A 27,987-nucleotide genomic window follows, 5' to 3' on the forward strand; every position below is an offset into this window, starting at 1 on the left:
ATCCCCTCAGAAAACCACTCACATGGGTCCACCAAGCAAGGGGCTACACATTCCTTCGTTTTTCAAGAATCACAGGTACTGCTTTATTCTAATAAAATGATTTCAAATAAATAAGCACCTTCACCAGTTTTAAAGCTGAGCCTTAGCCTCAAACAGAGTCTAAATAGACTGTTGTTAGACATGGAGGGCTTTTTCTTCAACACCCCCATAGTTTGCTTCAAAGCTCATTGTATTAAGTGGGAATAGTTAAGATGCAAAGTAAAATTTAAGCATCCTGGGAATAGCTGTACATGATGCGCAGCTGGCAGGCAGGTCTGCTGTAGGGATGAGGTTCTGCACATGAAGTCACAAGAGTGGGATTCCTAGTAATGTGTAGTAACAAAGGCATAGAAGAGAAATCAGTTCACAAGTTAGCCCCCAGCAGCAGAGAGGAAGTTTTGTTCGCTTCTCTGGAAGGAGGACAGCCAAGACCGCTCAAATCAAAGCCTAGGTCCACAATCCTCCAGGCTTAATTAGAAGATCATGAAGAGTACAAAATGGCATTGGACACAAAAAATGATCATTTTTCAAGTGAATTTAGTGGAATGAGCACTGTTACATTCACAATCCACTCTCTTCCATCCACCCTTTTTTCCTTGTTAATGATACAGAATTGGCTGCAGATGCAACAAAACCTGTCAGTGACCGCAGTGTGTCCTAAAGAAAGTCCTGCCTATTATTCCAGCTGGCTAGATGAAGGTCGCTGACACTGCTAACACCTCTGACATTTTACATTCAATTGCCAGCATTTACAGAAGAGAAAATACCACTAGCTCTGAGCGCACTTGGAAAGAAAGAAACTCTTTTCAATTAATTTTAAGCTTGCTCTCTCTGATAGCCAAAACATGAGACTACGAGGCAACCTAGCAAGCCAAATATTAGCGAGATTGGTTTCTGGCAGCCAATGCCATATTCTGTTTGTATATAAACAATTGTAGTTTATCTGCCTCTTTAAAATAACTGCAATATGAATCATCATAAGGACAGCAGCAGAGGAAACAGCCACATACTTGTAGCTGAAGAAAAACATCATTTAATTCTCAAAGCAACTATGAGTATCAGACTATCAGCACATTGCTAACACCAAATACCTATCTGAGAAATCTAGTAGTTTGTGGAAGAGACTCTTGGAAGAGAGGCTGACCTCTACCTATCCCTTCACTGCTGGTAAAGGATGACGAAGCTCTTCCTGTACACTGCACATTCATCCTGTGCCTGCTTTCATCTTCAGGACAGGAACAGAGACTGCTGCCTTTTAAACTATTCTCGCACTGATTTTTAGCCAGCTGTTATATTCCACTGCTATAAGTGAGGATGGAGGGCTAAGGAAGAGATTTTCAAACAATACTTTGTAAACAGTTCACAAGTCCCGTCTGATTTATAAACTGCCAATGCGCTGGATGAGTTCAGCAGCTGGGAAGCCCTGGATTTGACAGCGCTGCCCTCACCCAATGGTTCAAAGCAATCATTTTGAATTAATACAGGGCCTCAGAGAACATGGGGATCTCTAACTTAAGACCTCCTAAAGACCTATATTTCGGTCAAAATTCTTGCTTCTGACAGTCCTTCTCATCCTCCAGCTCCTAATTCAAACCATCAGGCAGCTCTTGCTTTTCACAGGAGCTGGTTGCTGTACGGTGTAAAGTTTGCATCAAATACAATCGCCAAAGGCGCTCCAATTTCCACTAATAATTGTCATTAGGAGAAGAAAAAAAAAACCTGGTTGTATTTTTGTCAGAAAAGAACCATTTCCTGATGTTTAGCTTAGGCAGGATAATGGTCACGGGCAGCATCTTGGCTCAGTGGGCAAAGCTGGTAGGTGGTAAATGAGAGTGCTGCGGAGGGGACAGATCTTTTTCCGGGGGGAGAGGGGACAGTGTCTGCTAAAGGAGGCACCCTGACGGCAGGAGATTTATGCATCCGCTCTTGTGTCAGTCTAGGAGGAGGGAATCATTATGCAGGGCCAGCTGCAGGGGTGTGTGTTGCTGTCGGGAAAAATTAGAAGTCTAGCAATGAACTATAAAGAAGGGAGAAATGACAGAGTGAATGAAAACCCCATGATAAACCCACGTAGGTTCTCTTCTCCCCAGGACGAAAGATGAAGTCTAATCTCTTTGGCATATATCCTGGCCGAGACTCAAACAAATATGCCTAGATACGCACAGGCGCACGCCCCTAGAATGTGCAATGACAACATCCACCAAAATATCCATAACTGCAAAGGGTACTGAGCAAGAGTCCTTTTTCTGCACATTTAGCTAAGTTCTGGGGAAAGATCAGAGCACACTAAGACGCTTTTGATCAGAAGAAATCTCATCTGCTGCCAAATGCCTTCTTTGCGTAAATACCTTCGGAAAGAAAGCTTTTCCATTTGAACACCTCGGGGGAGTGGTGGGGGAAAGGGAGAAGAGAGAAGAGATGACGGGACTATAAGACAGTGAAAAGCAACCAAACTAAGGCTCTGGTATTTCACTTTTATTTGACCGAAGGAGAACTTTCCAATTTCATGTGGCATTCCTTTGCCTAAGAGAATTTCTGGCTGAGTCGGGCAGGTCTGCATAACTTCTTGTCCTGTAAAGGTTTTATTTTTCTCCTTCATTAATACAGTCACAGAAATGAAATATTCCAAATATTTCTTCATTGTGCTTGGTAGTGAAAACAGAGTCAGGCTCTCGGGTCATACTGGTATTGGCTAGCAAGGGAATAGGGAAAGAGTGGGCAAGGAAAGCAGTGGTCTTTAATACGCTCCCAAAAGTCCCTGGTTACAATTCCAGCCCTAAGTCTACGAGGGGAAGTATTTGGTAATTTTTCCTTCTGCCTGTCCTGACCACTGTTAAAGCCTCAGGGCTGGTGAAACTCTTTCTGGAATGCTAATGCCCTGTAGGAAGCTGGATGGTACAAAATGGGAGCTGTTTGGAGAACACCTTCCTGGGGGAGAAGGGAGGGAGGGAGGGATGTATGATACCTTATTTCAAGTTACGCATAAGGACCCATGGCATTAGCCACATTTTTTACCAGAAACAGAAGAAATACATTTTGCCCAGCATGCCAACATTGTAAATTATGCCATTGTATGTCCTTTAGTATAAGCTCTTCCAGATACAGTTTTATGAGAAAGTTTTGTTCCCTTATGAGTGTGAGAATTAGGATCCCCCCAAAAACAATTCTACTGTAAAAGTCTTCCTTTCCACTATACATGCATATTCAGAAACGTGGGTATTTATTTACTTTTCTTTAAAAATACTTAGGAAAAAAAACCTTCTTTTATTTTTTTAAGGCAGCTCTTTTATAGTATTCTTCCCAGTGGTGTCATCTATCAAGTGTAAAAAAGACTTACACTATCAGGTGTCAGATTAAGACACCACTGACCACATTTATAACTACCTGGTGTGTTATACAAGCACTTACACCTGTACAGTGTGGGTCTAACAGCTTAAAAAACTGCAAACACTCAAAAAAGATAAAAAAGAGCTCCCCAAAACCCCAAACTGTGATAGTTTGGGGACTTGAGACGTTGATTAACACTGTGAAGGTGTAAATGGGGTAGTGAAGTGAAGAATGTAGCCCTCTGATGAATTAAAGCAAATGGAGGTTACCTCCATGCATGGTAGCTCAAAGAACCTAACTCTGAAGGCCACTGTTCGATCAAAGTTATGGGAAAAAACTCAGAAATAAACCACAAGTTTTTACAGTGAGCAACAGAAATAAAACTGGAAAATTCCTAAACTATAAAACCATATAATTGTCAAAGTACAAACAATACTTCTTACAGCTACACAGTTATGTTTCACTTTTTTTTCCCTAAGGAAAATAAGGACAGGCAAATGTATAATATTAATATCAATTCAGGAAATACTTTCATAGTAAGATATCAAATATATTATGAATGGAGGGAAAAGGAACACGGTTATGTATCTGACTTGAAAACAGCACAGTGTCAAGTTAATTTAAAATTCAATTTCAGTTTAAAGCATTACAAGGAAGAAGAACCCTATGTATCATAGGTTGTAAATTGAAATCCTAGCAAGGTTTTTGTCTGCCAACTAGTTGTGTATCAGCTATAAAGCCAGATTGCAGGTGCTTCTTTTAGGAGATTGGGCTGCAAGGGTCTCGTAAACCATGTTTGGAGAAGTTTGTCATTTACTATTTCCAAAGGTGTTTTATTTAAACTTTTTTCACAGTCCGTTATTTAATGGAAAACCAGTATTACAATAACCCAGAGGTAACTTCTGCAAGGTACAGTATGTGATGCAAAAGCGCAGAGGATCCTACCCTGTGGAAGTCACCAAGAAGGTCTATGCAGCACTCACATAAACACATCTTTTACAAAAGCAGATAAGCAAAAGCAGTTTGTCTGCAAAAACAGCTTTTAGGGTGACACAAATTAAAAAAACCCAAACAAACCAAAAAACGAAACCAAGAAACACTTAGGGTTTTTTCCCCTTTCTAGAAGACACACCTCCACAAAAATGCTTCATTAGAACTCCACATAAAATCTTGAACATGATGGTTTGAGGGAAGAGGCAGGATACTCTTCTGAATTTTCTGGGCTGAGGGATAAATAAATGATAGAAATGACATTTAATACGCCCCGAGACTACAAACTGAATGAAAGCCTACTCAGATTTGGTAGATATTATAAAAAAAAGTGACCCAAGGACAACAGCTGGACTTCCAGCTGCCCCTTTCCAGCTCCAGGAGGTTCTTGCAAGGTGCACTGGCCAGTCTGATCAGAAAGGCAAATTCTGCTCCTTGGCCATCAGCCACTAACGACCCAGCTGGCCAGCAGACAGAAACAGGACTGGAAGGACACTAAAAGCCTGCACCGATGAAGAAAATAAATGTATATCCCTGACCTCTGCTCCTCCAAAAGGAAAACAAAGAAAATTTGCCATTTACAACAGCTGGGGCTATTTTTATTTAGACACGTGGGCCTTGAACCTCCTTGTAGAAACGCTTTGTGAAACTGCAAAAGCTCGCTGAAGCAGCAAATGAACACCTCAGAAAGCTTTGGTTTTGGCAAACTGGAATTTAAGGTGTGTGCAGGTTGGTGCTCGGGAAAGGGTAATAGTTGAGGACATGAAATTTATCTCCACTGACACATCCACAGCTGGGAAACAGTATGAACAGCTTCCTCATGCTGATCCAATTCACTTCTATTTTGAAATGGAGGGATGTGGAAAACATTATTAGAGGTAATAAAAAAGTGTTTTCTTATTTTAGTAATGGCTTTTATCCTATCTTTGAAAACGACATAATTATGTGTAAATTTATAATAAATACCCATTATATATAATTACATTTACATTATTCATAAAACAGTAATTTCTAAGAATGCTGGAGGATTAAAAAAAGCTAAGGAGGGAGGAATTTGATACAGCATGAGATGGAAGAGCCTTTTTCCCCTCACTTGTTTTTTTCAAATACATCTGGACTTCCTCCTTCTCCTACAGCAGAGCATGAGACTGTAGTTATGCCCCCCCCTCCACTTCCCACTTAAACCCTCACCATTTAAATGGTTTATTCACCTTTTTGCCTCACCATGCATTTTTGGACCTACAGCTCCGAGGTATGGGTTTTTCTAAAACTTTTGCTGGCACTTAATATGGAAACTACCACCACTGCACCAATATTTATACACGTGTTGTTACAAAAATATACAACCTGCTTTGATGTACCGCTCTTTCCTTAGTTCCCACTCCAGCAGAAAACACAAAGGATGTTTAGCAGTGATAAGAAATCCTACTGACATCATCAGTATGCAGTGGCATAGTCAAAAGGTTTAAGTTTTTTGCCTCAGTCTTCACAGGCAAGTGCTCAAGCCACACCGCCCAAGACGCAGAAGGCAAAGGCAGGGACTGGGAGAATGAAGAACAGCCCACTGTGGGAGAACATCAGATTCGAGACCATCTAAGGAACCTGAAGGTGCACAAGTCCATGGGACCCGATGAGATCCATCCACGGGTCCTGAAGAAACTGGCGGATGAAGTTGCTAAGCCACTCTCCATCATATCTGAGAAGTCGTGGCAGTCTGGTGAAGTTCCCACTGACTGGAAAAGGGGAAACATAACCCCCGTTTTTAGAAAGGGAAAAAGGGAAGACCTGGGGAACTACAGGCCAGTCAGTCTCACCTCTGTGCCTGGGAAGATCACGGAACAGATCCTCCTGGAAGCTATGCTAAGGCACATGGAAAATAAGGAGGTGATTCGAGACAGCCAGCATGGCTTCACCAAGGGCAAGTCCTGCCTGACAAATTTGGTGGCCTTCTACGACGGGGTTACAGCGTTGGTGGATAAAGGAAGAGCAACTGACGTCATCTACCCGGACTTGTGCAAAGCATTTGACACTGTCCTGCATGACATCCTTGTCTCTAAATTGGAGAGACATGGATTTGACAGGTGGACCACTCAGTGGATAAGGAATTGGCTGGATGGTCACGCTCAAAGAGTTGCAGTCAACGGCTTGATGTTCAAGTAGAGACCAGTGACAAGTGGCGTTCCTCAGGGGTCGGTATTGGGACCGGCACTGTTTAATATCTTCGTTGGAGACATGGACAGTGGGATTGAGTGCACCCTCAGTGAGTTTGCTGACGATACCAAGCTGTGTGGTGCGGTTGACACGCTGCAGGGAAGGGATGCCATCCATAGGGACCTTGACAGGCTCGAGAGGTGGGCCTGTGCAAACCTCAAGAAGTTCAACAAGGCCAAGTGCAAGGTCCTGCACCTGGGTTGGGGCAATATCAAGCACAAATACAGGCTGGGCAGCGAATGGATTGAGAGCAGCCCTGAGGAGAAGGACTTGGGGTGATGATCGATGAGAAGCTCAACATGACCCAGCAATGTGCACTTGCAGCCCAGAAAGCCAACCATATCCTGGGCTGCATCAAAAGAAGCGTGGCCAGCAGATCGAGGGAGGTGATTCTGCCCCTCTACTCCGCTCTGGTGAGACCCCACCTGGAGTACTGCGTCCAGCTCTGGGGCCCCCAACATAAGAAGGACATGGAGCGAGTCCAGAGGAGGGCCATGAAAATGATCAGGGGGATGGAACACCTCTCCTATGAAGACAGGCTGAGAGAGTTGGGGTCATTCAGCCTGGAGAAGAGAAGGCTTTGGGGAGACCTTCTAGCAGCCTTCCAGTACCTGAAGGGGGCCTACAAGAAAGCTGGAGAGGGACTTTTCACAAGGACATGTAGTGATAGAACAAGGGGTAACGGCTTTAAACTGAAAGAGGATAGATTTAGATTAGATATAAGGAAGAAATTCTTCACTATGAGGGTGGTGAGGCACTGGAACAGGCTGCCCAGAGAAGCTGCGTATGCCCCATCCCTGGAAGTGTTCAAGGCCAGGCTGGACGGGGCTTTGAGCAACCTGGTCTAGTGGAAGGTGTCCCTGCCCATGGCAGGGGGGCTTGACTAGATGATCTTTGAAGGTCCCTTCCAACCCAAACCATTCCATGATGTAAATTTCACCCTAAAATAAAAGCAAGTCTGAATTACTCAGTGTCCCTTGCAGAATGGCCAAAACAAGCCTCAGTGTTGCTTAAATTTCTGTGGAAACTAGAAAACATTGTTAAAAAAACCCAAACAAACAAAAACAACCCACCAAATTAACCCAAATTTAAAAACAGGCTGCATCTGTTACTAGGAAAACCAGGCTGCAGCATGGGGATGTGGCACACAAAAGGATACAATACTTGCTTTCTTTCCAAGCTATCCCTTATGCAGCATGTGACTCTATTCTAATGCTACTTTTTATTAAAACTTTTTTGGTTGCCAGATGTTCCATAACACAAATAAGGAGGACTTGAAGCTGAAAATGCCAGCTGCACCTAGGCATAATCTGCCATGGGACTAAAGCAGCCTGAGACTGGGATACTCCTCACGTGATGGAGGGAGCCTTCTGTGCAGGACTTGAGGCTTCAGTTTCTTGCCAGTTTGATGGAAGTTGGGAATTCAAGGTTTACTGGACTCTGTAGCGCTGTTTGATACCGTCTGATCACAAGATGGGCCCAAACGTCTTGCAAAGGTGAGCAGAGGTGATCAGACGCAGACACAAAACATGATGTTTTCATAGTAAGGCTTGCCATACAAAAGGGTTGGGTAACATGATGAAATGCTGCATCAAACACTGGCCCACAGTGCGCACAAAAGAAAACAGTGGTGCAGCAGAAGAACACAAGCAGACTAAGACTTTGCATTTCTTTTTCAATCCTTTCATCTTTAAAAACTAAACAGATTATTCCAAAACATTTTCAAATGTTTCAAATGTTCCCCTTACATTTGGTTTGCACACAAGTGATAAAGGAGCTTCAAATGTTTCCAATATTATGCTAAAAAAGTTTTAAAAGTTGTCTCCAAATTGGAAGTACTTCAGAAAAAAAGAAAAATATATCAAAACCCCCAAATATATAATCAAGTTCTTTGAAGTCACTTTCTGCTCCACTAAGACATTTATACTAATTGGTGAGTTTCTCATTTCATCTTTTCAGGCACAGATCATTTCTAAATGACTGAGATTTAGGATACACTATTTTAATACTGATGGCGTACTTAATGAGATCAGATTTTAATAAAATTCTAGGCGTTTATGCTAGAGAAAGGCTTTGACTTAGGGGTATATTTTTACAAAAAAAGGAAGGTAGGTAGGTTGCTGTATATCATAGAGTGAGCCTGTTCAGATCATTATAATCACCATTTGTGATCCTATTTTATATACCATTACATGGTATAAGCAAAAACCTCAAAAATATATAAATCCTCAATACTAACACAAAAAGCCTGCAGGCCCATTTTTTTCCCCATTTTCAGCATATACACAAAACTCTCAGTAAACAGATGTGCTATGGAGGATAAACACAAGTAACTTGTGATTAACTTAACCAGATCTAATTTGGCCAGCAAAAAGCTTAGCTACTTCCTAACTTGTTTATTGACTGCTAACAGAGAAACAACAATTCAGCATCCGCATCAGGACTGATATTCTAATTTTAGGATTAACACTTTTTTAATCCATATCTTGCCTGTGAAATATATAATGATGAAAAATAACTTTTGATTGCATATGTATAGGTGCCAATAACTACACAAATGAAGCAGCAGAATTTTTATAGTAAAGAAGTGTATGTAGAGCTACTGTAGGTTGCAAATAAGACTGCATTGTGTCCAGATGTTAGACTATACACAGCTAAGTAAATGCTGAGGCACATCATCTTTTAGTAGTATAGCAATTTCAGCCTTGTGCTGATTTTCCTACAGAAATACAACCAATTAGTATTCAATTTTGAGCCGTACCAGAAACACTCCTTCAATAGTTGCAAGTGCCTTGATCATTTACAGCAGCTCTTTTTAAGCAGCTAACATGAAAAATTGAAACAGATGAGAATGCTTTATTCCTGCACCATTCCTGAGTTTATTGCAGCTCTTGTTTCTGTGCACTTCCCTCCTTCACTTGGGCCCCGTCCAGGCCACCCTCTCTGGGAGGAAACCCTGTCCCACATTTGGAGGACGATTTTGTGGTGGGCTTCTGAGGTTTAGCGCAGCCAGCCTGAGATCACCTGCACCGCTGCTTTCTCCAGGCTAACAAGACTGAGGTCTCTGTATAAAGTACCGTTTGTTCAGAAGGACAACAATGCGAAGAAAAGCCTGGCCATAACAAGGAGTTAATAACATGCATTGCTCACAAGGAGTCATGTGGCTCCTGCATGAAAAACCCTGGAAGGGTTTCCCCGCCTGCTCAGCTGTTACTTGAGACTGTGTCTGGGAGCTGTCATTTGCTACAGTTTGAAGTCCTCTTTCTACAGCTTAAACGAGGGTGGAAAACACATGTGGTTCCTCTCCAGGAAAAAGCGTCTTCAGAACCTACAAAAGGTATTTTATCACTTCACCTACTCAGCCTGGAGCACAAAGCCCAAGAGAGCTCAGAGAAAGAGGTGCACACACAATCTGCCAACACTACAGTCGCTGACGATGCTGTATATCTCCAAAGCATTTGATGTTGTCCGTATCGATTTTACCTGCTACCCTGATTGAGGGAACCTATATTCTACACCTATAACCCAACCATTCCTGCAGAGAGAACTGAAACATAAATGTAGATGGATTTCTGTATGTTCCTAGCAGAGTATTCCAAGTATTTTCCATAGATTTAGCTGACTGAGAAATTAGTTAACTCACTACCTCCATCTTAACTTTCTTATAAATAAGACGCCAAGGATAAAAGGAGATTTTTCTCCCACCAGAAAACCTTGTGTGTGCCCAAAGCTCGCATTGGTGCTAGTTACTATTAAATTCTGCCAACTACACTGCAAGTCAGTCTGAAGAGAGGGTGTCCTCCTATTGCCAGGTATTAATCAGTTCACAAATATTATGTGCCCAGGAAAGAGAAAGAAACTGTTGCTTAAGGTACAGGTTTATGCCAGGATACAAACATATTATGCCTACACATCATTATTCCAGTTCAAACATACCCTGACCTAATCTAGTTCTGAAATGTATTAGTTTCAGTTAGAGAGTAAATACTATTGTAATGAATACTAATAAATAGCCTCCAAATAAATAAGAATGAGATGTTTTTGTCTTTGCCAGGGAACTATTACAGGGGACTTACGTGCAGAGTGGCCATTCCCTGATACAGAATCCATCACTGTCACTTAACATATGACTCTCTTGTAATGCTGTGTTAGGAGATAGAAAGTCAAATAATCTCTTTTGCTTTGATGAAAGCATGAGGAAGTTGACTCAGATAAAAGCAGGGAGTAATCTGTTTAAACAGCTTGGGTCCAAAGTTGAAAATTAAACAAAATCAATAACAAATACAGGCTTGCTGCTGGAGAATCTGCCTTGAGCATGATGTAAAAAAGGATGAAATGCTACTACAAAGGTATTTCATGCCAGAATATCCTATATGTGAAGTTCATGTAGGCCTTCAGCTGTATTAATTTACATGTGTTTATTTATAAATCTATACAATGCCCATTGTTTGTTAGTAATGATGTAGTTAAAAAAGCTTTTGGCTGATCTAGAGGTAATGAAGAACATAAGAGTAAATTGATATTTATTAGAAGAACAAAGAAAGAAAACAGATGGTGACACAGTTCTGGCACATACCTATTCAGGTCAGGTTTTTATCTGAGCTAGTGATGTGTGCAGAGGGAGCACAAAAATGCCTGCACCTTGCTGTCACAAAATGGTTTTTAAAGAACTGGCCATTCACACCTTTGGGAAGACGTGTTCAACAAGTCCTCTCCGCCTTTTTAAGGAAAAATCAAAAATATGCAACTTATGTTTGCACCTTCCCACTTCTTACATGGAAGATTCAGCATAAATAACTATACAGAAGACAACAGAAATGTTGACAAAATAGGTTAATATTGAATTTGGATCACTATAACACATCCTTTCTATGCCTCAATAGTCAAAGGCTTGAAAGGAGCTGCAAAGAGAGTAAACGTGGTCTTTAGCTGATAAATGTATTCAGGAAAGAAAGCAAAGCCTAAAATAATCATTGCAGGCTTCTGAGAAAAGATATTAAATGTGTATGGACTTTTTTTACATGGACAACCTGCAAAAACCTCCCCATTAACTTGTCTGAGCTCTTCTGAAGTAAAAACAAAACAAAAAACCCCAAAGCACCTTTCAATTTCCAAAAATATTTTTCCATAATAGTCAGAGAGAAAGACCAGCAACAGTTCATGCTACCTTAGTGAGGGCAGGCAAATGTTTAGAAGCATAACACCCAAATTTAAAGTGTGTCTGTAAACACGGAGTTTATTAAATTCTTTAAAAATGCAAAATTATTGTCATCCTAACGACAAGAAGCACATAGCACAAATCACCAACTTTAACTGACTTCTTTCTAAAATCCAAGTGAAGATAGCTTTGCAGATTTTTACTGCTCTTCTCAGCAGTCAGAAACGTTGCTCCTCATGGAATTGAACTCGTGGAAAGGCCAAAATTTTCCAGAAGGAAGAGGGGGGATGACAACATACTAGGCTGGCCAAAATAAATAGTTTCAGAATCTGATTCATCAAGTAGAATACACTGTGAACAGTATTTATATCCTTCTGTAGAAAAAAAACCCAACCAACCCAAAACCCACATTCCTTGAACAGTGTTTGGTCTTCCTAAAGATTCAGAGAGGTACATGTTGAGCTGCAGTCCTGTGAGCAGAGTGACTTGGGGTCTTGTGACTCCATTTGTCACGGAGCTCAAAGCGTTTGAACAAAACCCATGACACCCACCTGGCCAAGGGTTAAAGCAAGCTTTAACAAGGAATGAGCCTTCATGGTTCTTGGGATGGCTTCAGGCCCATAAAGAAACAATTGCATCATGCCCTAATTACTCCAGCTGACTCGATGCACGAACTGGGATCCCTCTGCAAGCATTTCAGAACATTTTGTAATATGGAAAATTAAGGTGTTGCGTTATCTTTCCCAGACGTGACAGCAAATTTTTCTGCAGAGATCATTTAAAGTAGATCCACTATAAAGAGAGAGGAACAAAAGGCATGTCAAAATTATACAGAGGACAGGACATATGGAGAACAACTTTCAGATATAACATTAGACTGTCATATCTGGCTCTCAAAAATGGTAGCACTATATTCCTGCTGCACTATTTCGCCCTGGAAATTCATCTAAGTTCATTTCAGTGAAAAAAAAGTTTTGTTATTTTCCCTAAGTAACACCACAGTTATTCTTGCCTCCTTGTAAAAATGAGCAATCTCTGCAGCAGATGATCTATAAAGTTTCCCAACTTTCCTGGGAGGAATAGGATTATATTGTTCAATTTGGTTTCTCCATAATACGTATCTCCATCTTCAGTAGTGATATATAAGGAGTTTTGATCAAGCAGTTTAATACTGGGGAAAACAAACTTGTATTTTATAGGGAAAACATACATATAAGGACACAAACATACAATACAGGATTATAAGAAAAAGCTGCAGTTTCCTATATTCATAGTATCTCTTTATATGTATTTTTCCTGTGTGTGTACTTGTGCATTATAGATATGTGAGGAGCAGCAACAGTAACTCTACAGAGTTGTATCTCTTTCCCACTGTATACATATTCCTGGAATTCAGTAAGTTACAAGGACAGGCAAACATCTAAGACACTGGCAGGTAGCTGCTCATCTTTCAGGCAAGGCATATATTGCTGGCTAATTTCATGCCAAAATATAATCATAAGGTCTATATATTAACTCAATATAAACTGAGGTTGGCAAACGCTTATGATAAAGTGCCACACTGTAACATAAAACACAATAGGTGGCTGTTGACGTTTCCACACTAGGCTGTAAAGTGAAGCAGCTGAGGAGCAGAGATGTCCTCTCAGCAGTCCTAGCCAGCGGGCTGCCATTTCCAACACAGGGGCAAAGCTCCTGCTGGGGAGGGGTAAATGCTGCAGCTTGCCCAGCTGCATCTGCTTGAGTTTGGGAGTTGGAGCCTTACATAGGAGACTGGAATCAGAACTTCAGCAAAAATTAAAGGCAAAAAGCCCTGAAGCATGTTTGCAACCTTGACTGCTAGCCCTGCATCTGCAACAATACAATCGTTCTCCCCATTCCCAGGCCACTATCTGGGGGACTTTTCTATTCTTTGGCATTCATTGCAAGCTTTTCATTCCAATTCTGTACACAAAGACCTTCCCAGGATGTATTTGCTTTCTTAACTCCCTAAAACGATACTGCATGTCTACTTTGCACTTTTCAAACCACCTTCTCCTCATTTACAGCCCAATTCCACAGCAAGCTCTGGGTGAGTGCACTGTGCTTGTGCCTTAGAGATGCTCTGCCTGGGCAAGCATGTTTATTTACGGATTGCAATGCAATCCTGTAGCACTGAGGTAAACAAATGAACAACCCACTCTCTCTTGCAAAGACAACCTGAAGACCTAAATTTAGTTCCTTTCACGAGAGCCCGTCAACAGCTAAACTATCCATCTTCATCACCATAATTCAACAGCAGGCATCTTTTTGTACAACAGGATGAAAATAAAGCCACCAGTAACTAACATTTTGTGGCATATCTGAACATAGGAACTGGCAGATAGAACATAGTGTATCGATTCAACCAGTGCACTGAACTCAGTATTCCTGTGGTCAGAAGCACTTTGACTCATCTCAACCTCTACCTTGGTTAAATTTCTCTTCTGGCTTCTCTGTCATGACTGTGGGGCAGGCAGCAAATGCATTTGCTTCCCCAGGAAGGGTAGAGAGCGCAGCTGCTCTTTGGTGGCACGCAAGAGGAAACTTGGGCCTTTTTTTTTTTTTTTCCTTTCAATCTCAGGTCAGACCCACAGGTCACCCTATGTACACAGGATTTTAAGTGGAGGTCAGCAGCTTGTCTGTTGCACGTAATTAAATTTGTTTTACAAGCTTGTCTAGGCAGTAAGTAATTAAATATCACTTCTCAGACTGATATTTTCATTGTCCTGAGTTGCCTGACAATAGGATTTTTCTCAGTCTGGTTTGTTCCCAAACAAATGTGAAATTTCAAAAAAGCTACCGCTGCTAATTCTACAAGAACTACAAAGCAACAAGAAGGGTTCAACTACCGATAGCTTTAACGACAATAAAAGTTAACTTAAGTATTCCTAACACAAGTTCCAAAAGCGCATCAAGATTTTCATCAGCTTGTTGGCAACGGCAATGTTAAAACACAAACACAGAGCATTCTGTCTTTGTTTTTACGATAGCCAAGATAAATCCAGAGGCAGATCTGAACAACAGTTTTAAATTCAAATCCACGTCTTTCAAGTAAGAAATACATCAGAATTACCATAAGAATATCTGTAGATACTTTCCTAATTTGGAAAACTCATTAACTAAATAAAAGGATTATGCAGCCTTAATTCCTGTATTATTTTAAATTCTTGCTACTGTTTCACAATATACTAAGAAGCATCTTGAATTCACAAAAAGTTACAAACTCCCTGAATGAGCCAGTACCACACAAACTTTTCAGATGTGTGACAAACCTATTTCCAGGATCTGAAATGCAGCATACAAACTAGCAAAGTATGTGCCTACCTCTGCTGTAACAGCACTTCAACAGCAGACCCCCTGCAACATCCAGTTAAAGGACACATCCATGCTTTCAAAACTTTAAAATGCAGTCTATTTTACTCTGCGGGACACTCTATTTTTCCATAAATAGCAGACACCCCACATTAGGTTTTGGAGAAAAGAGCACAGATACCTGAGAGCTTGCTTTTGTGCAGTCAGATACAGGACAGAGGTATGGATACGGCTTCCCACTGATAAACAGGGTCAGGGCTGTACTCTGAGCAAGTAGACTCTCTTACTCACTCGTACAACTGCCCCAAACTTCTTTCAAGCCATGGTAACTGTTCCCAAACTCCCTAAGCCAAAGGGAGAGGAGGAAGGAAAGAACCCGGCTCTCTGTGCAGTTACCCCATGTTAAATGGGTGGGGACATAAACAGGCATAATCTTTTAGAGTCATCCCTTCAAGGTGCCTTGGCAAGAGCATTTCTTGCCTTCTGGCTTGGAAATCAGCTAGAAACAGGATTAGGATACAATGAAAGGGAGTGCTTCCTCACACGGATTTACACCGGAACAACTAGGCCAGTGCAAATTCGCAGAAGACAAAGGTAGAGTTTGAGGGGTGCCTCAGGATCTACTAACGAGACAGAAACTAACTAGATACTACATAATTACCTTGCTCCTTCTCAAAATATTAAGTTAGATTTAACTACCCAAAATATACTCCATGTCCTGAAAAAGGCCACGGAATTAAAAAATGTACATGGGCAACAAGGGCAGTGAGATTTGTATCAATAAACCTTTAGACATGAGACTAAATAGCCTAGCAGTTGAACCTGCAAAAGAGATGCAGAAGGGTATGATCATGGCCAAAAAAAAAAAAAATAGTAGTCTAGAGAAAGTGAATAGAAAACGATTTTCACCACATCTCACAATATTAAAAATGACAAGGTACCCAACAGCTTATCAGAAGTCAGATGTGCAAAAGGTGGCTCTCCATGCAGCTACATTCTGTGTCACAAGTCGAAAGTAGAAAGAGCTCACTAGGAGAACATACAACTAGGTCCATCAAGAGCTAACAAACAAAACAGTCCCAGTGCAACCTCTGATCCACTAAATCCCTAAATCTTCAGTTGTCAGAAGCTGGGGAGTGTATGGCAGGTGTGTGGTGTATAGAGGCATCATTCATACAACTCCTGGTTCCTGTGCTTGTCCTTGTAGTTAGTTGACCTATGTAGAAACTTTACTATGTAGATCTTTGATACAACTGTTCTCATCTTTGTCTCATGTTTGTCTGCTTTTAATTCTAATATCTCTCCTAATTCCCATAAACAATGTAATCTACTTAGAGCACCAGATACTCTTACATGACAATTTCCAACATCATCCAAAAATGTCTTCATTATTTGTTCTGTGTTCAAATCACAAATTGAGTTTTTGAAAGGAAAATGGATGCTCTAATACAGAACAGGCACATGGAGTGCCCAATTTAGATGTTTGGTTTGGGGAGAATTTTATTAATTCATTTATTTCAATTAAAAAAAATAATCATTGAGTATATCCTTCACAACTACAGTATTCTCACAATGTCTCTTAAATGTTTTGTATTTCCCTTGTGACATAAGAGGATGATATATAATTTAACTCACACCTGATGTGATGAAGGAGGGAGATGTTAGGTGTTTCTCTTTCCTTATTCTTTTCCACCTATTTTTGGATGTTTGACCACTTGTGTGCTGTCTTGCTCTTAGTCTCAGCATTTGCACCATCCTGACCCGGAGATAATATTCATAGAAGGGAACTGCTAAGCTGCAATTGCTTTAAGACTACATGGGGGGAATGTGAAATAATCCATTAAAACCCCACCACAAACTCCCAAGACAGCATCACCAATAACCCCCTAGCACCTGTCACCTATTTAACAGAGACAGTTTACCCGATACTGATTACTCAAACTACCTCCCTTTTCTACAGTGGAGCTTAGCAATTGTGATGGGTAGCAGACTGAGAACCCAAAAATTAAGTTCACATAATCCCTCAGAAAGAAGTGACAAATCTGCATGAACACTGTTAAGCTGCAACAAGTGATTTCAATAATGAGTGTATGTTTACCATGTAATCACTGTCTTTCTAAATCCCAAAGGAGCAGTATGTGAAGACTTATGTGAAGTATTAATGCAGTTTAAAAAACGATCTGAATGCATATCGAGTTATGAGCCCCTAAAAAATCCTACCTACATTTCAAATATATGTATTTGAGGTAACCAGCTTATAACACAGTACACCCAATCATTATGGACTGCTGACTATAAAAAAAAAAGTGATCTGTTAAATTATTTTTATTATGACAATTATAATAATTTCTTTCATGGGGCATGCTACCAGTTGTGCAGGCTATGATCTGAATAAGAAACAGTGTCAGCCGATCCACTGATGCAGCAACATTCATCTGCAATTCCACACACACTTACTTTGGGTTTCAGGTACTGTATAAGGTACCTTTGAAGCTGCAGCCCTGAAGATGGTTCAAGCTCACCATCAGCCTAACTGACTTACTGATGATTATCAGTTATTCACTGTGATAAATACAAACGCCACCACCAAGTTTTTCTACTTGCTAATGCCAAGCCACACACATGGCTTCTGCAGTTTCCGTATTTATAACCTACTTTTCTTTGAAGACTGTCTGAAATAGCCTGAGTTCTCAGGTAAAACATTTGGAAATTTGAGAACCTCCTCATCCTTCTGCCCCTTTTCAGGATTTATAATGATAGTTAAGATATTTCTAAGCACTCTCAGGGAGAGAACAGCCATAGCGCCTCTTCCTCCTTCCCCACTCGATGGAGAGAAAAATGTATGGAATGTATTTAAATAATGCGGTTGAACTTTTTATGAGCAAACCCCCCTTCATCATCTTGAATTACTTATTTGTAATGAGTTACTTGTTCAACACTGGCCAAAATAAAGTTTATCCACTTACAAAGAGCTAACCGAGTCAGAACTCTTAGAATACTGCCTCAATACTGTTAATCTCCTATTGTTAATTCAGTATGTTAAGAGAAAGGAAGCTGATTTTAATTCATTTAACAGAACCCCAAAGACTAGATTGTTCTGTTATGAACAAATGCTTCAAAGATTTTCTGCCAGTGCTGTTTCCTCTCCAGCTGGGAATAAAGTTTTCCCCCTATTAATACAAGTCAATCATTCTCTGCCTCAAATTCATCTTTGAAGTTTCCAGTGATCTCAATGTTCCTCTTACCAACACGGATTTCTTTTTAGTATATAAGAATTCCTTTTTATTATAAGATATTTTAATTCGTATTTGTTGATTAAGTTTAGAAAACTTGAACTGTAAGTTTCATATGACGTACTAAAAGTACTGGGAATGATTGATGATACCTATACACAAATGATGGTCAAAGGATGTTGTCCTGGTACTTTCAAGAAGATAACAATGTTCTGCAGTTGCAAAATACATATCCCTCTGGGCACCAGGGTAATGTACACTGTGCTGTGAGGTGATCTGTGATATTTTCATCAGAGTCCTGTGAAAGGTGACGGCTGCAAGGAAAGTTCTCTGACACAAGTAACACAGTGAAGAACAGTGCAACTATTCCACGCAACAGTCAGTTAACCTCACAAATTAGAGCAGCAAAGTAATTAATTTCCATAAAGCAAAGCACTGCAAGCCCAACAGTAGTCTTGTCTCTGGAATTCAACTCTAACAGAAGAAATTGGAAGAGTGCCAGTATTTTGGAAGGTTTATACTACACCAAAGGCAGTAACAGAGATACCTTTTGCCATAAACAACCAGTTTGATTAACAGCGTAATGGGGCAGAGCGCTCCTCACTGTGTCTAACCTTATCACCCTGAATCTTTATATACTCTCTCCAAATTCTCCTCTGGGAAGAGCAAGTTTGCCGTATTTCAATCTGATATTAGTCTTCAAGCATAAATAATATATGGAGATGAGCTAAAATGTCTCATTGATTAAAATTCTACACTGTGAGCTTGTCACATTTCAATGTGCAAATTGCTTCTGTCTGGCCTGCATTCAGAAGTCAGTCATCTAAATATATAGACACAGTTGCTTGATTTTAAGTTTGGTATCACAGCTGAACCACAGATCAGAATCAGAAGATACTTTTCTCTACAATGAGTTTGTAAGTAATGATGTATCTGGTCAACTGATTATCTAATGAGATGACAGTATTACACGATGTGGCTGCCTTCACACAGCTGTGAAGAACTCAGCCGAATCTTGGGTTAAAAGCTAACCCTTAGGTTTCTACCATGGTTTGCAGCACTTTAACTATAGCTATAGTCCTCAGAGAGCCAAAGAAATCAAGCAAAATGGAAGGCCATGGATACCAAATCTTCATAATAATAACTTTTTACATGTTTACAAGCAATTCTTAAACTTCAAATACATCTAGGTAGTTTTCTTGGAAAGCAGACACAAAAATCAGCCCTAATAAGAGCAAGGATTAACTATCTGACCTCATGTATTTATGGTTAGTACTGCAGAGAGACTGCACACAAAAAGCAAAGGGAATCATGACGTGTGTTACCATTTCACATGCCTGAAACGTTTGTTTATAAGTCTCTGAAGTCCAATGTTCGAAGACTGAAATGTTCCTCTTGAAAGCAGTGGTCAGACTTGCATAGTCAACTTTAGTGAAAAGGGATGTCAGAGGAGCCGTACATTTGTCGTGGTAACTTGTTTCTTAAAAACACCTCAGAAGAAGAAATTATTTCAAAGTGACTTTGCTGTTTGAGAGCAACATGTTCATAAAAGCTCTTCTTGTAGGAGTTTGCTTTTAGGTTGCAGCTCAGATAACCAGATTATTTTCTGGATTCAGAAGGCCTCCAACAAACTCAATATTTAGCATAACCCAAATGCTGTAGGGTAGCCAAAAGCTCAACAGAAAAAACACAGTCCTGCCTTGACCAGAAGCATATTCAAATATACTGCTACGTAAAGAAGAAACTTCTCAGGAAGGCACACTAATTCAAACATGATAATGGAAGTAACAGTGTTAATGGCCATCAGCAAGAGAAATAGGAGGAAAAAAGCATATAAGCCACTGTCATGCTTTCTGCCAAGAGCTGAATAAAAAGAATGCAGAAACATTCATCCCTCTCCAGAGTATTTTTCACTGTTTACTAGTTCTGGGACCAAGCCTTTTCTTCCTTGCCCTATTGTAAGTTAGGAGCAACTGGTATTATTTTTAACGGGTGAACGTGAGGGAAAGGTTGGTAAGGTCTCCATGCTTACCTCCTAGAAAAAAACCCACAATCACACAGCAGTGGCAAGAACCATAGGATGCAATTCTTCTAAGAATGAAGGTTTTTAAAACAAAATTATTCCTGAAGTATTATTTTCTGTACCTCAATCTCTTTCAAAAGTGCATACTTTCTCTTTTTTATTTTGACTTCATGCTGCCAACAACAGTTTTAAAGACAAATATAGCACCTGCAGAGACCATTTTCTCAAATGAGAATTTTAAAAAACACTTACTTGACTTGTTATAAAATTTGTTATTTAGCTATTATTACTTGCTTATATAATGGAGGGAGGGGAAGCCACTCAAAACAGAATGCATCTATTGCATTAGATTTGCTTAGAGAAAATTTAACATACATAATACCTGTAGCTCAAATACACACACAGAGAGAAAAACCATCAATAAACAAACAGAAAAGGGTAGATGAATGTCTGCTGGTAATTTCAGATTACACATGACACATTCTGGCATGTGCATCATACCGATACGCACAACAGTTTCATGTTTGTCCATTTAGCTGTATGCAATGGGCAATGGTGCAGAAAGCAAGAGCCATTTCAGAGAGGGAAATTGCATGGAAATAAAGTAATTTTCAATTGCCCAGCATTCTCCGAGGCTGAAGGCCATGCACTCTGACAGAGGGCTATGAGGAAGGTGGGACTGATCTGTAGCAGTGCATGAGTGCTGCATTCGACCCAGGTTATTAAGATAATGATATAGTAGCTATATTGACATTTTCAGTGAATGAATAACCTAGATTTTCCACACTAGTAGAAAATACTAAGAAGCTACCAGAAAACCAAAACAATACAACAGTAAGTAACTTCACAGTAAACTGACAAATCATAAAGCTATAAAGGCATTGCGGTAGGCAATTGCCATCTCCATAATTTTGGCTGCATTGCCAGCCACCAAGACACAAACCGAAGATACCTGAAATGCGTTAGAGTAATTTGCAAGAGATGAGGGTATGCCTCTGCCAGAGCTCTTTAGAATGGGCAAGTCACTACAGAACAGGCCATATAGGAGTGACTTGAATCGATCTCGCTTTACAGGAAATGGCAAATCTTGAAAAACCGGTATTCATTTGATATTTATTTGTAAATTCTTCTCCTACATGTTGAAAGGTTTCTGTTAAGATTAAGCAATACTTTATTTCATGAAAGCTATATGCTTACACCTCTTCAAAATGCCAAACGGCATCTAGCCTGGAAAATGATCATGGGTTATTCCCAGGGACCAGACCCTGAGGAAGGCAAAAACCTTAATGATTGACAGCAGCACATTCAGAGCTCCAGTGAAACTAGTCCTTTAACAGCAACACAATCCTCTAGTTTTCTAGAAGCTTCAAAAATCTGTCTGACTTGAATTTATTTTATGGACCTGACAGAAAAGCCTTCCCCTCCCCTTCCACTTCTGTGAATAAGCAGAAAAATACCTTCAATAATACAAGTATTTTAAACCCTGCCTTACATGTGACGAAAGCCCGATTTTGAACTCCTCAAAACAGGGAACACAGCATACTATAATAAAAGGAAAGAAAAAAAAATATCAGATGGGTTCTGTCGAAATAAAAGAAGGTACTGCAAGGGCTCTTTTGAGAGGTGAGCTAAAACATGCCCTTGCCCTTCCTAAAGCTGGGAGGGAAGCCCATGATGGTGTGGCCAGACACACGCACCCATGAAACCCCATGAGTTTACCTCTCCAGGCAAGAGGCAATTTCATCTGTTACAGGATGTAATTCCCGGTAAGCAGCATGCTCTCTGTTGATGTGAGCGTATAATCTATATCACTTTGGTGAAGTTCTTGGCAAGATACTACAAAGACCAGTCTTCTAACCCTAATGTAATGCAGTGTGGGCGTATGAGCCCAAGCAGTTCATGTCTGGTGGCAGCTGCCACCCCAAACTGTCAATCCTGCCCTTCCGCTGGAGGTTGCCATCTCTGTAAAAGAATGACCAGCATATTTCAGCATAAGTTAGCATACCAGGCTGTGAATGGCGATGAGGGGGAAGTTGACTTTCATTTCCTTCAACCATCCCTGCTAAAGAAACATAGCTGACAGCTGGAGCAGTAACTTCTTAAATCAATTCAGCATGAAATTCCAGAGCATTTCTGTTGGTGCCCCCAGAAACTAGATGGCTTTAATCACCAGCTGGCTGAGTTACTGTTAAGTAGATGGGCAAGGTGGCATGCTTGGTGTTCCCTCTTGTTATCTCTTTATACAGCAGTGTCCGCAGGAGACAAAGTATTCATTAGCTCCTGCCACGGTTAGTCAACAAATGCTTTCTGCAGCTTGCAAGGGTCTGGCTAGCTCTTTAATCTTTGCTAGAAAAGAAGGATGATTACCAAAACACCCTATAAATATGCACAGTTCAAGCCTGTTTGTCATTGCCAGGTGAAGACTAGAAGTCCAGTCTAACTGTTAAGCAGCACAAAGCTAACACTGCTGCAGAATTTTGCGTCTTTCCCATGAAATACCTGGAAAGGTTTTCAGGCATTCAGACTGGGTTGCCGTACAATGTTAGAATAACATGTAACCCTACTGGAGTCTGAAGCACCATCTCCTTGAAATACTTTTCAGCACAAGAGGTTCTGCCCAAGAAACGAACTGTCACATCCCCAAAGTGATACCCTTGCATTTTTTCTTCTCCCAGAGAGATACAGCAGGCTTATATTTTCCCTGAAGTAATTTTTCCAAGTTTTATTTACTTTAATTAACAGACCAAATGAGGTAAAATAATTTTTTTTTAAATCCATTTTACTGCGAGATGTGGGCATTTACAATAGTCAGCAACTTGTGAAAGCTGTTGCTGTGAGATACAGAATTACTGAGCTGAAGAATAGTATTTGCCATAGCCCTGGCTTTAATATTTTAGGGTGAGGGATGACCTGTGCTGACAGTGGCTACACTTCGCATGACTAGGAAGTAGGAATAGTTTCTCTGACATCCATTCATTTTTACAGGTTATAACACAAATGGTTTTATGAGCACCAGAATGAATGAAATTTGTTTTCTAAATCGATTTGTCCTCTTGTGCCTGACTGGCTCTTTTAACAGAATTGCATGAAAGTAGAGAATATCCCCCAAAGAAATATCAGAGAACCCACACTGAAAAACAGATGAGAGAGGCAGAAAGAGATTAGTGTGGTCTTTCTACGGAATAAGCTTTACTGAGTTTGCATCTTGGTGGATACCCAAGAAGGAATGCTTCGGGCACAGCTCCCAAACAGCCGACCCAGCTGATCCGCGCCACCAGGCAAGGGTGACCTTCTGCCCGCACATAGCCTTCTCCTTTCCTTAGCCTGGACTCCTTAGCTCCTCCCTGCAGCTGGCCCTCAGGAATAAACTGATTCGACTCACTAATCTAGCAAAAAACTCATTTTCTTTGCTTTGGCGAGTTCGTGGCCACGTGAGACAGCTGAGCTGGCTCGCTGTGCAGACAGGCGAGCTCCAGAGGCAATACAGGGAAGAATGGGGGCAGGACCACCTCTTTGGGCAGTAGGAATCAGCAGGAGAAGGTGGCTGAGAGGATGCCAGAACTAACATGCAGATCACCCAACTTTCCTGACCAAGGAAAAAAAAGTCTAATAAAACATGTATGTGAGTACCTGAGGCAAACCTATAATGCCATTTTTAACCCCAACTCCCAAATCAGGAAAACCTCAGCGGTTCAGCTGAGCTTGATCATTCTCCTTTCGTTTCTCTCACATCTTCGTCTTCCCTGTGCAGCCAAACAGGGGCTGGAGGACAGTCTGCTCCGTGCAGCACAAAATGGCCTCTCCAGCTCTCCCTCCCTCTCTCAGCACTGACAAACAAGCAGGCAACCCCAGGGACAGGGGCTCTCCAGGCATCTGCCAGCAACATCTTCCTTTCAGACCGGCCAGTCCTAGGGCCAACAAACTCCTGGCAAATGTGAAGCCAGTTTTCTAATGGATTCTGCTGAATAATCTGTCTGGGGACAACACGCTGCGAGAGCCTTGCTCTGGGAGCGGCTGGCTGGGGGGCGGCCCTACAAAAGCCCAGATCTGGGGAACAGCTGCAGGATCCAGTTCACTCACAGCTTACGGGTTTGTTTCCAGCTTAAGCTGGGTCGAAACCAAGTCATTTGTCAGTGAACTGTAAACCACTGTCTCGCCACCTTTGCGGGCATGTGTTTTCACCAATAGCCATGCTGTTCCCCTGCCTTCCTCCATGACGTTGCATGGGGCTTTTTAACTCACACAGGGCCAAATAAGCAACAGATTTCCCCACTCTTCCCTCCTCCCGCCCCCCCCCCCCAGCTTCACAGGAGCTCATGTGGGAGCACTGGCTCAAACACAAAACCATGGGGTAAGGGCTGTAAGCTTCACTTCCAGATGGCAGTCATACCATGTGATTTTGGGTAATGCCTTCCTTCTGCTGAAATTCCTCTCCTGCACGAGAAGATCACATCAACCCGCCTCGCTGAGGGACCGAAAGACTAAACTTGTCATTGGCTTTTAAAATGCCCCCCAAACTTCCTCAAAGGGCTTTTTTGAACACAGAAAAGGCCTAAGGAATCATCTTGCATGTTACTCTAGAGCATCACTTCCTTTTGTGAGTCTGAATTTGACTCAAAAGTAATTTTAATTATTTTTTTCAAATCATTACAGGGATAGAAGCCTCCTGTCACCCTGACTTTTAATTTATCCACAGTTCCTCTAATTTTAAACAGGTATGAAGTTTTAAAAGTAATTTAAAAGAAAAGCAGATATCGACACATTAAAACTTAATAGCTCTTTGTGAGACATTGCATTTCATAATCAAAACCTCCTTAGAATTTTCATTAAAAAAATGAAATTGCTGATCCAACAAACCATAACAGTCGCAAATTGGGTCTAGAAATAAATACTTATGCATAAAAACCTACTTATTAATATTTTGATGAGGCTGAGGTATGTATTTGAATGAAGAAAAGGCACTCCACAATTTTAAAAAAACCAACACCACAACAAAAAGAACTACTGACTTTCATGGGAGAACTCTCAAGTGGCTTAGAAAGTTATCTCAAAGGTGGTTATTAATGGCAAAGGTGACTTATCAAAACTAGAGAACCTGTTTCTTTTTGGCACTGAGGGGAAAAAAAAAGTCCAGAAAAGGTATCACCACACCCTGTAGGGAAAATCACAGAAAACAAAAAAGCAACACTACAGTTTTTTGTACTCTTGAAATTGAGACCTTGACTGCAGCAAACCCATTAATAGGATGCCTGGAGACAAGAAAGCAAGAAACATTTTCTCACCGTTGTCAGGACTAGCCTTTTTAAACACTGATTATGAGAAGTCAAGCTTGGCCACCCAGTGGGGTTTCTCCTCTCAGGATTCCTCCGGCCCAGCACAGCCCCCTTTGCCGAAGAGCTACACTGCGTCCTCCGGTCCCAGTGAGACTCTGGAAGCCCAGAGCCATTATGCACTTCACCCTTCCCACCTGAATTAGCAGGTTCTGGATCAGAAGCAGTGGCTGGGGATAGCACCTAGCAAATCAGCAGCCACAGCCCAAAGGGAGGAGGTGACCTCAGTCTCCTCCATGGCCTCCCCCAGGAAAGTGCAGTGCCATGGGGTGCTGGGCAGCCACATAAGGGGCCTGTAGGAGGAGGAGAGTAGAGGGTGAACAGGAGATAAACAGGGTCTTCATGGTCTTGCAAAAGCAAGAGCTCAAGCCACACAATGCGAGGAAGGAGGGACATGCAGAGGCTATGTATGAGCACATGGTGGATGGAGACTCCCGAGCAGCTGGCAGCTTAGGACTTCTGGGGCAGGACAGAGACTCCTCTGCCCTCAGGTCTGAATGGACAGGATTGGTACTGTGCCATAATAGCCCAGGATGGGGAACAAACTCCATGAAGTAGGGTTTCAAGGCCCACAAGGCCTGAACTGAGCATGAGCACCATGAGGAGGGGCTGGGTGACAGTGGCTGGAGATTCCCTTCTGCAGGGGTCAAAGGCAACCATCTACTGACCAAAGGTACTGTCATGGGAGATGTTTCACTTGGGGGGTGCCTGATTTGGGATGATGTAGAAAGGCAACTGAAGCTCACCTATCGCTCCAGCTATCACCCCTTGTTGCTCATCCATGTAGGCACCAATGACATTGCCATGGGAGACCTGGAATACATGAAGGATCGCTACAGAGCCCTATGGGCAAAGGTGGGATTCCGGGTGATGGTCTCCTTGATCCTAATGGCAAAAGGGAAAAGCCCAGAAAATTCCTGCAAATAAAGGTCTGGCTGCATGACTGGTATCCCAGGCAGCACCCTGGCTTTTATGACCATAGGACCCTCTTGAGCAATGAAGGCTACCAGAGAGATCCACCTAACAAAATGGAGCAATGAAGAATTGTTGCCCTTTACATGGAAGGGCCGCTCAAATGTGTGGAGCTCATTTATGGGATGGATGATAGGATGGATGAATGCTTGTGGGTTGCCATTAGAAGAGAGACCAATAAGAGTGGCATTGTGATGGGAGGTTATTGCAGACCACACAGTGAAGAAGTAGATGAGGTCTTCTTTAAACAACTCAAAGAAGTCTCCAGACCACAGACCTTAGTTCTCCATGGGAGACTTGAACCTCTCTGAAGCTCAAGGAGGGAAAGGCAGCAGAAAGCAGATTTCTGGAGGGTGGCAGGGACAACTTCTTAACACAAATGCTAGATGGGCCACGAGGGATGACATTCTCCTAGTAGCAGTGGTTCTTAAGGATGGTGTGGTAAGTCTTAGTGAGATGAATTAGCATCCAGTAATATATAGAATACATACACACACACACACGCAGAGTTAAAACCATAACACTACAGTTCACATACACATTACATGCTTCTTGCCTTCAAATATGTTCCATGTGTGTTCCAGAAATGTGGTTTAAATCATATGCACAGGCACACACAGAGAGCAAAAGATTCTTAAACTGAGTGTAAAATCCAAACACTTTCCGTCTAAAAAAGCTGCCATCTTATCTTCCAATTACATCTTCCAAGGCCAACAAATCAGACCATGTCACACAGCAAAAAGAAAATGTCTATTCAATCTTCAGTCATGTAACTTCGGCTTGGAACACAATTAGCAAAACTATCCCCTCCTCAAGCCCTCAAAAACAGTCATTAGTGCAAGCATTGCTTCAAAATGAGAGAAGGTCACAAACAGCAAACAAACTACATTTTCTGTAACACATTGAGTCCTTATTGCTAGAAAACACAGCTGTCAAGCATTACCTGAAGTAATTTTGCTGTGGAGCTCAAGTAGTTTAAATTAGCCAAGTCCTCAAATAGATTTTCACACCCTCTAATCATGACACTGAGTATCAGAGGGTTCTCAGGGTTGGTAATCTACATAATTTCCCACTCGTAGTCAAGAAACTCAGACCTTATTTGAAGTAGCTCTTATTATTATTGGCATTTCTTTAAAAGAACACCTTTTTGCCAAGAGGCATAAGAAAACCCTAGCTGATGTTTTCATATGTTAAGCCAAATAACACATGTTCATTGGACAGCAACTCCTGTATTTTGAGGTATCTTCACAAACTAGAGTGACTTGCCTCTGGAGACCAAGGCATGAAACAGATCCAAAACACACAACCATGTGCTGCCTCAGCAGTTACCTGGTGGTAACGAATGCAGACTCTGCAAAGGGAGCCTTGTAA

At 41.3% G+C, this 27,987-nt stretch overlaps 1 protein-coding gene across 11 annotated transcripts in view; it reads right to left on the bottom strand.

The window, feature by feature from the left end:
- The window catches only part of PLXNB2 (plexin B2), a 273,164-nt gene that overhangs the window by 192,766 nt on the left and 52,411 nt on the right, over positions 1-27,987 (bottom strand). Inside the window, exon 1 of one of the 11 annotated variants that reach the window (XM_076329566.1) lies at positions 4,499-4,520. The exons of the other annotated variants lie outside the window; for them this stretch is intronic. The gene's annotated coding sequence lies outside the window, so the exon portion shown is untranslated. Of the gene's footprint in view, positions 1-4,498; positions 4,521-27,987 lie in introns of those variants that run through there. 11 annotated transcript variants of the gene reach the window in all.

The sequence above is a fragment of the Aptenodytes patagonicus genome, chromosome 1 (assembly GCF_965638725.1).
Source record: "Aptenodytes patagonicus chromosome 1, bAptPat1.pri.cur, whole genome shotgun sequence".
NCBI lineage: Eukaryota > Metazoa > Chordata > Aves > Sphenisciformes > Spheniscidae > Aptenodytes > Aptenodytes patagonicus.